Source organism: Agelaius phoeniceus, chromosome 8 (genome assembly GCF_051311805.1).
Source record: "Agelaius phoeniceus isolate bAgePho1 chromosome 8, bAgePho1.hap1, whole genome shotgun sequence".
Taxonomy (NCBI): domain Eukaryota; kingdom Metazoa; phylum Chordata; class Aves; order Passeriformes; family Icteridae; genus Agelaius; species Agelaius phoeniceus.
In genome coordinates, this window is record NC_135272.1 from 4,453,743 (window position 1) to 4,465,000 (window position 11,258).

At 55.1% G+C, this 11,258-nt stretch overlaps 1 pseudogene; it reads right to left on the reverse strand.

Annotated features, from left to right (window-relative positions):
* Nucleotides 1-5,127: 5,127 nt before the first annotated feature.
* LOC129133427 (28S ribosomal RNA) overlaps nt 5,128-11,258 on the reverse strand; it is an 8,326-nt pseudogene continuing 2,195 nt past the window's right edge.

Sequence of the window (11,258 nt, forward strand, 5' to 3'; positions counted from 1 at the left end):
TCTCCCAGTCTCCAGCCTTTATCGCTTCTACTTTGATAAGAGCCCATGGATCCGTGTGGATCGTATCAGAATCAGATTCACTGCAAGAGCTCTGGTCCTCTGAGGAGGACTGAGGGGGTGTTGCTATCAGTGACTTGCACTTTTTTCGTTTAGAAGCGTTTTTCAAAGGTTTCAATGGCTGGGGGGGAGACATGGCATGACCTGGGTAGGGGGAGGTGCCAATGGAGCTGGGATCGCAGCACAGCACGCACAGGAATGGGTGGGGGGGGGTAGCGCCTTGTGGGGTGTCTGGGATTCCATTGGGGTGGCATTGAGGGTGGGCGGGGGGTTGGGGGGACGCGTGGTGGGGGCAGGGGGGCTGGGCGGGGTGGGGGTGCGGGCATGGGGGGAGTGGGGGTGAGCAGGCAGTGGTACCGGTCTGAGGTGCCGCAGTTACGGGGTGGGTTGGTGGCACTGTGCTTGTGTGAGGTCCCCCTGATGTGGCAGGCGGGGAGCAGGGGGTGGGGGCGGGGATGGGCACGGGCTCAGGAGCGGCGGGGGTGAGGCTCGGGGAGCCCTCGGGAGGGGCCAGGCCGGTCAGAGCCGGGGCAGGGGGAGCGGGGGCGGGGGGCGCGGCGACGGGAGGAGTCGTGGGGGACACCAGCGCGGGGGTGGGGGGGGCCGCAGCGGAGGGGGGCAGAGCCGACGCAGGGGTGCAGGGGGCGGCAGAGGCAGGAAAAGGGAGCCCCGGGACCGGAAGCAAGGAGGAAGCCGAGCCAGGGGTAGGGGGGATGTGTGGAATTACAGATAAGATAGGATTCGCGGAGTTGGGCGGCGCAGGTCCCGCAGGGGTGGAGAATGTGGGAGGGGGAACTGTGGTGGGCAGCGTAACCTCTGCTTTAGGAGTAACGGAGGCGAGAGGGACTTTAGGACCGAAGGGGTGGTGTGAGATATGCAAGTGACATTCCTCTGAGTCCTTATCAATCTTGTTAGTATTTGAAGAGGAAGTGTCTGTTACCGACTACAAAATCTTTTCTCTGTTAAATCTTTCAACGGTTTTAGTTATTATATGGAATAAAGGCAAATAGTTAGTTACAGAGAAATCCTGGTTTGTTTGGGAGATATATATTGTGCTCCTGATCATATCCCAAAACGAATTTTCAATGACTGCTTTCTTATCAGTATCAGGGTATTGCGAAATAATCCAAGTTACAAATTTTTTAAGGTTAGTTTTTGAGAGCTTGCCTTTAGAAAAGAAGTTGTTAGCAGATAAGATTTCTAAAATAGTTAAATATATCTCTCTCTCGGTTTTACTTAGTTTTAATGTACTAAAAATTGTACCCATGTTAATGGTTAGCCCTTCCAGCAGAAAAAACATGAAAAAAAAGGAAAAAAAACCGAAAAAAAAGTTTTGGAGCCCCGAAGTTATGCACGCAATATTAGCTAATACTTACAGTTCCTGGGGTCCAAGATATGTGGAAGGGGTCTGCTGCATCAGTTCTTCTCGGAATTTTCTGCCGTTCAGATGTAAGTTTTGAGTGTTGAACTGACCCTCCTGGGGAAAGGATTTTCTAAAACGAAAAGTCCCTTCACAGAAGGAGTGGCTTCCCGAACAGGCAATCACAGAAAACCCCGGGGGGGCTTCGTTGCTCAACCGACAGATATCGCCTCTGGGGGGTCCGAAGTAGTTGGGACGCCACTTTAATAAAGCCTCTTAATGGCATTATCATAAAGCAGAGCACTAGGGCTCAGGAGCTCAGTCCCTGGGTAGGGACCGGGTGCCCGAAGCTCGCTCGCTCATGCCAACGCCGCGGGGCTGCCATCTAGCAAGCATGGTGATTATCAGCTCTATAGTGATTGCAAGCTCTCAGGATTTCAGCTCTGCTTGCTAGGTAGTGGTGCCCTGGGCTTGAGGCTGCAGCACACGGAGAGAGAGGAGAAGGAGAAGGCGCAGGCTGTTCCATGGAGATGGCTTTGTTTGGGGAGGTCCGTGAAGGGTCTCTGCTCTTCTTCTTTCTCCCCTAATGGGGTACAGTATGCTTCTTTTATAGGGTTGGAAAGGATCCAAGCTTGACCAATGGTAAGGGGTTAACATGACATTGCCTTATAGGGTTACAGAGATTGGTTTGGGGTGGAGGACAGGAAAACAGGAATTTTCTTTTGCTGTTTCAGCATTCCTATTGTTCATATTCTCCATGGTGCTTTTCCTAAATCTATGGGGTTTATTACAGGGGAGCAGCTACAAATCCCAGCCCCGCAGCTACAATCCGTCACCGGGCTGCCCAGGGCTCTGCTCCCTGTGCACACCAGGGGCAGCAGGGGCACAGCCCGGAGACCTTTCGGGGACACGTGGCGGATCCGTGGCCAGCACCTTCCGCCTGAAGCCATTGTCTCCCGCTCCCTCCTGGCCATGGCGAGAGCCGGCCGGCATGGCCCTGGCAGGAGGCTTTCCTTGGATTCCCTCCATTTGGCTTCTGACTGTGGCCCTGTTCCTCTCTCTTCCAGCTCTTCAAGCCCTCAGGGAAGACGAGAGCCCATCCTGCATGAACACATGGATTCAGATGAAATTCCAAAGAAGATCTGCAGAACTTTGTTTGTCTCCTGGACCAGATGTACCTGTACCGGCCTCCTTCGGTGATTTCCAGTTGGGACCGCCTGCAGCTCCAGGCACAGCTCTGGCTGCTCTCAGCTGAGCCTGTGCCAAGCTCCAGCAGCTCCTGCCATCTCTCTCCCTGTTGGCAGCTCCTTCCCTGCAGCCCTCAGGCCCTGCCCATGCCCTTTTATACCTCCCAGCTCAGCCCTTCGCTTTGCTTTCCCTTAATAAACTGTTTGTGTTTTTCACTTGACCCGCGTCTCCGTGGAGCTGAAGCGGCGCGAAACCTGAGCCCGGGGACACGCAGGGCCCTGCTGCCGTTCTCCTCCCCGCTGTGTTCCGTGCATGGACAGAGAGGAACAAGGGCAGCTCAGGCTGCAAAGGTCCCTGTCCCGCTGCTCCAGCTGCACAGCGGCGTGGAGGTAAAGGGCGTGCTGAGCACGCTGAAGGGGAAAAGGACCCCGGGTTTTAGAAGAGCCAACAAGAGTGTGCTCCGAACCCAGCCGCGAGGGATTCCAGTGCAGGCATCTGCCGAGGGCAAAGGAGCTTGTAATGGCGGAAGTTTCCACCAAGAGCTTCCTGAAAGCACAGCGATGCTCCATCCCTACACAGGGAGAGGAAGAGGGCAGGACAAGAGACCACCGTGGTGGTTTTTTTGTTGTTGTTTTGGGGGATTTGGGGTTTTTTTTTGTTTGTTTTGGATTTTTTGGGGTTTTGGTGGTTTTTTTTTTTGCTTTTTTTTTTTTCCCGGTTGCTTTGGCTTTGTCTGATACTGATGCTGAGTTTTGAGGTTGGTTTGTTTTTTGGGGTTGGGGGGCTTGTGGTTTGGATTTGGGTTTTCTTGGGTTGCCCCCCACCCCCCAGACCCTCCCCCGCCCCTTTTTCTTTTCTCCTTTCCTGAAAGAATGGCTCTTCTATTTGCTTGGAACGAGAAACTTATACGGAAAAACAAACCAACAAAAAAATTGGCCAATTTTATTTCTTTTCCTTTGGTATCGGATACACTCCCAGCCGAGCCAACGGGCAAGCCGAGCCCTGTGCTCTGCCTGCTGACACGCTGAACTGGCCAAACAGCGCCCACACCACCCACCCCCCGCCCTACCCCGCCACGCCCTCCTGGGACCCTACCCAGGCTGGCCCCCCTGGCCCCGATGCGGCTCGCCCCGCCCCGCCCCTCCCTGGCCCACCCTGCCTGCAGGTACTGGCGGCGGCTGCCGCCGGCACCACCGCCAGCACACAGGCGCTGTGTGTGGCTGTCGGGCGGGTTGTTTCACGGTCCGCAGAGGTCTTCGGCCCTTGACGTGACTCTAGGGGGCAGTGGGGGCTCGGTGCCAAGGCGCCAGGGCCCAGCACGAAGCCACCGGCCCTCATCCGCACAGAGACAGAAACAGTGACACACCCCCCCCTCCCCCACTCCACAGGCTCACACCCCTGCAGGCTACGGCCAGCCCTGCAGGCTACCACACCACTGCGCGTGCAGGCACGCGCGGCCAACCATCCCCGCCCCCTCCCTACCCCCCACCCACCTCCCCCTACGCCCCTGCCACCCGCACCCGCCCGCCCATAGTCATGCACGCTCTCACGTGCCCTCTCTCCCTGCCCCTGCCCGTGCCCCTGCCCCTGGCCCTGCCCTCTCTGTTGCAGCCGCAGCCGCCCATCGGTGTTTGGGGGCGCCCCACCCTCCCCCATAAGCCTCCCTGGCACCGTCTGCATACTTTTCCCGCTTGCTAGGGGGCCGTAGGCTAAGGCCGGCCTGAAACATCAGGTCTACGCAATGGCCTGGGACAACAGGTCTACCCTGGGGCCAGGGACAACAGGTTTACCCAAGGGCCTGGGACAAAATGTCTACCCGGGGGCCTAGGACAACAGGTCTACCCAGTGGCTGGGCTGCCTTAGGCGAAGGCCGGCCCAGGCACAACAGGTCTACCCCAAGGGCTGGGCTGCCTTAGGCAAAGGCTGGTCCGGGACAACAGGTCCTCCCAAGGGCCTGGGACAACGGGTCTACCCCGGGGCACCCAGGCGGCCATGGCCCAAGGCTGGCTGTGGACGACAGGTCTACGCAGTGCCTGGGCTGCCTTGGGCGAAGACCGGCCCGGGGACAACAGGTCTACCCAGGGGCTGGGCTGCTGTAGGCAAGGGCCTGCCCGGGACAACAGGTGGCCGCAGGCCAAGGCCGGCCGCGAACAAGAGGTCTACCCCAGGGCCTGGGCTGCCCTAGGCAAAGGCCGGCTGCGGACAACAGGTCTACCCCCACCACTGGAGACGGCAGGAAATGGGTACCCCGCCACACCCGCACCACGCACCTGCGCACAGGGGTCTTTGGGGAGACCCGATGCTGCCGCCACCGCCTACGCCTGTGCGGCCAAGCCCCTGCCCCGCATCTTGGGCCACGCACGGCTGTAGCCAGGGTGGGGTGGGGCCTCTCTCTCTTTCGGCGTGGGCGCTCAGAGCGCGCCCACACCCACGGCACGCGGCCCTTCACTTGGTGCCCAGCCCCCGGATCCCGTGGACGGGTGGGCAGCCAGCTATCGCGAGCCCACTGAGGCGCCAGCGGCACTGCGGTATTGCTACGTCTAGGCAGGATTCTTAGAGGCGTTCAGTCATAAGCCTGCAGATGGTAGCCTCACACCAGTGGCTCCTCAGCCAAGCGCACGCACCAGGGGTCTGAACCTGCGGTTCCTCTCGTACTGAGCAGGATTACTATTGCAACAACACATCATCAGTAGTGTAAAACTAACCTGTCTGACAACACTCTAAACCCAGCTCACGTTCCCTATTAGTGGGTGACCAATCCAACGCTTGGTGAATTCTGCTTCACAATGATAGGAAGAGCTGACATCGAAGGATCAAAAAGCGACGTCGCTATGAACGCTTGGCTGCCACAAGCCAGTTATCCCTGTGGTAACTTTTCTGACACCTCCTGCTTAAAACCCAAAAAGCCAGAAGGATCGTGAGGCCCCGCTTTCACAGTCTGTATTTGTACTGAAAATCAAGATCAAGCGAGCTTCTGCCCTTCTGCTCCGCGGGAGGTTTCCGTCCTCCCTGAGCTCGCCTTAGGACACCTGCGTTACGCTTTGACAGGTGTACCGCCCCAGTCAAACTCCCCACCTGACGCTGTCCCTGGAGCGGGTTGCGGCCGGCGCGCACCGGCCGCTTGGCGCCAGAAGCGAGAGCCCCCCTCGGGGATCGCCCCCCGCCTCAGCGGGTAAGTGAAAAAACGATCAGAGTAGTGGTATTTCACCGACGGCCGGGATGCTGGCGGGCAGGTCGCCCCGCACCGCTGAGTGTGCGCCCGGCCTCCCACTTATTCTACACCTCTCATGTCTCTTCACAGCACCAGACTAGAGTCAAGCTCAACAGGGTCTTCTTTCCCCGCTGATTCCGCCAAGCCCGTTCCCTTGGCTGTGGTTTCGCTGGATAGTAGGTAGGGAGAGTGGGAATCTCGTTCATCCATTCATGCGCATCACTAATTAGATGATGAGGCATTTGGCTATATATCAAACACATATAAATAATATATGTCCCTTTTCCGGGTTAAGTAAAGGTGGCCCGTCCACCTTGGACAAATCCAGTTAAGCGGTACAAGTCCGGTAAGATTGGTCCGACTCAGGTGGTATTTGACGCGTTGGGAATTAAAGTTCCTGTCCCTACCCACTATGAGCTACCTAACTGGCTTGTGGCTGCCTTGCGAACCTAGCTACCATCTAGTTTATTAAAATATAAAAGTAATAAGCATACATCTGTAAATCAACATTGCTACAAAAGATCCCCCCAAGATACAAAATAGTAAAATGCAAAAACCAAGAGGTACAAGGTACAAAAATACAAAAATGTCTATCCTATACATTTGATTTCCTAGCTCTACTGGCAAACATATGTACAATGTCCACAGATGAGATGAGCGCGTCCGTGGATAAAGTCCTTTCAACAGTGATCTGCCTCGATCTGGGAAGTCCAAGAGTGTCCAAAAGTTCAAAGTTCCCCTTGTACCACTTCCTCCGCGCTCCAAGGGGAAAACCCATAAAAACAACGTCCTTAGCGTTGGTGAGGCTCCGCACTTCGGTTTCCAAATGTTTGTACTTGTTCACCTTCTCCACGGCAGCTTCCTCCAGTGTCGTCTTTGTCAACTCGAAACGTACTGTCACATCCCCAACAAGTGCATGGTCCTCTTTCATGAATATCCGGTCCGGTTTGTACAGTTCCTTGGTGGCATCCCTTATGTGCAGCTCCTTGAACACCACCCAGTCTCTCTTTTTCGCCTCCTCAATAAGCCTCTCGCCAATGCGATTGTGCCTCTGGATTCTGGCGTCCTTCGTCACTGGGCAGAAGCCGATGATGTGGCCGCGGGTCTCAAGGTCCGCCTCGCAGTGTCTACAAAACTTAACACAGTTATCTCCCCTCCCCTGCGCGAGAAATTCCCTCGTGGGATAAACATTGGCCCTGAGCTGTAAAGCAGTGAGGAGTTTCCTGTGAGGTATGCGTCTATAATATTGAAGCCAATTATTACTAATTGTGTCCCCCTTAAAATTTTTTACTTCACGGCCTTGGGATTCCAATTTTGTCCACTTTTTAAACTCCTTTCTTCTCCAATCACATGGTTTGGGGAACTTACTTTTAGGGTTCGGTGCTTCTGACTCCGAAAGTTTCTGCAGTCGCGGGTGGTACAGACGCCGGTAGTGCATCCCAAATTGACGGCATCGCCGCTCTCTTCCCTCCAGCTTGAATCCATAGTTTCTCATACATCTTCTCCATCTCAGCTTTCTCCAGGAAGGTCTTCATCGTCTCGTCCGGAGACTGTGCAATGTGCTGCAGTCTCCAGGCCTGCACACTGGGAATCAGTCCCGCCAATTTGATGACGCCCAAACCGCTGTCCCTCGTGCTCGAGTACAAGATGGCATCACCCGTGCATGGAGGCAGGTGCATCCAGTCCTTAACCGCTGTTCGGATCTTCAGGTCAAGGGCTTCAAGGGCCCCTGTTTTCATCTCTGAGTGCTCAGCCAGGTAGGTCAGTCGAGGAATGGTGTATGTTTTGAGGATGTCAAGTTTTTGCAGAGGTTTAAGTGGGGCTCGGTCAATGCGTTCGAGCCAGACGTCTAGTTTTGCAGAAAGGTCGGTTTTTGCAAACCCAGTCCAGGGGTCGATCTGCAGGCCGAGGTATTTCTCCGATTCCCCAGGGTTAATCATGTTCAGGGGTGTGCCGTTGATGGTCCATGCAGCGCAGTTGTTGACGGTGTAAGAGTCTTTTGTGGGCTTGATGTAGAAGCCGTGGCACTTTTGTCCCTGCGTTTTGAGACCTGTGAGAACGCAAAAGGTCTCTAGTATCTTGATGTTGATGTTCATGTTCTCCCAGGAGTCGCTCAACAAGACCAGATCGTCAGCAAATGCCATGGCAGTTATCGTACGCTCTCCACGATGGAATCCTTTGCCACTCTCTTCCAGCTTGCACAACAGGGGGTCCATTGCCAGGTTGAATAGAAGGGGTGACAGCGGATCACCCTGCTTCACTCCAACCCGGATCTGGATTTTGTCCGTGTGCATGTTCTTCTTGACGGTGACATACGTACTGATGTCCTTGTACATATTGTCCACCAGTCCGACGACGTGGGGATCCACTCTCCGTTGCTGTAAAACGTGTAAGATGTGCTGGTGGCTCACGGTGTCAAAAGCCTTAGCAATGTCCACGAATATAACACCCAGTGGTCTATGTTCATTTTTGGCAGTCTGAATTATAGTTTGCAGGAGCTTCAGGTTCTCAGAACATCCCGCCTCACTGATGAAACCTCTCTGCCTTGGGTTGAGGGGGCACGCCTTAGTCATCCTCGCCGTCACGATCCTGGAGAACAGCCTCAGCAAGATGGAACCAATTGTGATGGGTCTCCAGTTGTTGATGTCCTTCAGGTGCTCCAGTTTTGTCGATTTGGGGATCAAAACAGTCCTGCACCCCCTCACCATGTCCGGGATGTCACCAGATGTTAGCCACAGGTTGAAGAGCTCAGCAGTCCGGGCATACCCGGGATCCATCTTCCTGATGTCCCCAAGGGCAATCCTATCTGGACCTGGTGCTGAGCCCTTGCTCATTTCCCGCACATTCTTTTCAATTTCTTTGGCTGTAATTAAGTCCCTGAAGGCCTTATGGTGGGGCTTCCCTTTAATTTCAAAGTCTCCAAAGACTCTCAAGTCTCACACCAAACTGTCCAGGTGTTTCCCATCTGGCCTTGAATACCGAATAAATTTCACTGGGTGATATATCACAGGACAGACATTCGATGTCGTCCAAAATGAGCTTCGCTAATTTCCCCATCTAGATGGAATAAACGCTGAAAGCGGAGGTAGTTACCTCTTTTGATCGCTCTGTCCTTCATCCACTTCTGAAACTGTTTTCTTGGCTGCTCCTCCCGAGTTTCCTTTTGCTTTTCCCCCCCGGAGTGCTGTTCTTATTGGGCTCACTGATTCCAGGCAACCAAAGCAGTCCTGCGCTGTCTGATTGAGCAGTGGTCGCACCTTTTGGCCTTCTAATAACTGTTCAAATGCTCTGGGGAAGTTGTTAATTGTCCCATCTGATAAACGTTCTTTGATCCTTTTCTGATAACGAGCCTGCAGTCGCCCTGCCCTCTGCTGGCCAACGGTTTCCCGGAGACCGTTATCCCTATCAAAGTGGTGTCCAGATGTCCCTATTGTTCCCTTCCCAGCAGCTGGTCCTCCCGGCTGGTGGTTCCCCCCAAGTCCATTGTTCACAGTTCCTGCCTGGGATTGATGACTTGACCCAGGTTCTGATTTCAAGTTCCCAGCTGCTCCCCCACCCACTCCATTCTTCCTGAGCAGCATTCTTCTTTTATCACCAATCTGCTTAGCTGTTTTGCTTGTTAAGTGTTCCGATATGAGCTTATTAATGTTTTTGTGACTCTCGAACTGTACCTCCAGCTTGACAAGTAGATCTTCCTCCTCCTTTGTCCAGCATCTTTTGTGGGCTCCTCAGTTTGATGTTTCTTTCGGTTGGGAAGCATCGATCCTCTCCTGGTTTCTAACCAGTGGATGTACCAATCTTTTGTGTTGTCCTAGGCCAATTTTAGTCATAAAATCTCTACTGCATACCTCACATATCCACTCTCCCACTGGAGGTCCCGCATCCTTCAGACCCTTGCACTTTGCAAAATGACAAACAGTACTGTGATGGTTAAAATCCTCCCTCCCACACTAGGCACACCGAAAGCACACCCTCTTCCTCCCGTGAGACCCCTTAAGGTGTTCAATTAGGGCCAACATCGAGTTGACCTGGGTACCACAGCAAGGACATGGTGGATTTTTGTCAGGAACAGTCACCTTCACCATGTCATCCGGTGCTTGTTCACTGCAGACCTCAGGCACTGGAGGCAATGCCTCTGGTGTACCCTCTTCCCCCTTCCCACTGCCTCCCTTCCCAAGTACATTCTGATCATCGTCCTTAGGGGGACTAGGATTTAAGTCATCCCCCTCACTCAGTTGTGGTGTAGGCTGTTCAAACACCTCAGGAAACCCGTTCAACACCCCCCCATTAACAGAAACATGAACCACCCCCTGTACATGCTCCTGCAGATCTGACCTATATAGTTCTAAAGAGAAATTCACCAGCAAGTCCAATTCATTTTCTGTCAATTTGGTGGTTGTAGATGTTACAAAATCATCTCAGGAGGTCTGAGTGCCCACCGATACCCTAGTAAGGTGTAACAGCTGCCCCCAGTTTCCTCCTCCGAGAAACGGATTTGGATTTGGAATAGCCGAGTCATGACCGGATTCAACATCGGGAATGGAATGGGTGGTCAGCCCACCTCCGAACCCGTCGCCCCTGTCCAACCAGGGGGCCAGGTTTCAGGTAGTAAGAGAGTCATAGTTACTCCCACTGTTTACCCACGCTTCATTGAATTTCTTCACTTTGACATTCAGAGCATTGGGCAGAAATCACATCGCGATGCTTTGTTTTAATTAAACAGTCGGATTCTCCTGGTCCGCACCAGTTCTAAGCCGGCTGCTAGGCACCGGCCGAGGCGGGGCGCCAGCCCGGAGACCCCCTCCAGGGACCCTCCCTCGTGCGAACTGCTTGGCTGACGCTGGCCACGGCCGTGCGCCGCGGGGACCCCGCCGGCAGGAACTGACGGGGCAGCGGCGTGCTACGACGATGGTGGCGGTCACCACTGGGGCGCCGGCCGCGGCAAGGCGGAGGGCAGGTGGAGGGGAGGGCGGGCGATGGCCGCCGCAGCTGGGGCGATCCAAGGGAAGGGCCTGGCGCGTGTCCAGAGTCGACGCTGCGCGCACCCGCGCATGCCCCGGCACCCGGGCGGGCCACGCGGAGCGCACTCACCTGCGCGCGGTGCCTCGTCCTGCCACAGGGCGCGTCCGGCCCCGCTTCGCGCCCCAGCCCGACCGACCCAGCCCTTAGAGCCAATCCTTATCCCAATGTTACGGATCCGGCTTGCCAACTTCCGTTACCTACATTGTTCCAACATGCCAGAGGCTGTTCACCTTGGAGACCTGCTGCGGATATGGGTACGGCCCAGTGCGAGTCTTACACCCTCTCCCCCAGATTTTCACGGGCCAGCGAGAGCTCACCGGACGCTGCCGGAACCGCGACACTTTCCAAGGCGTGGGCCCCTCTCTCGGGGCGAACCCTTTCCAGGGCGCCCAGCCCTTCACAAAGAAAAGAGAACTCTCC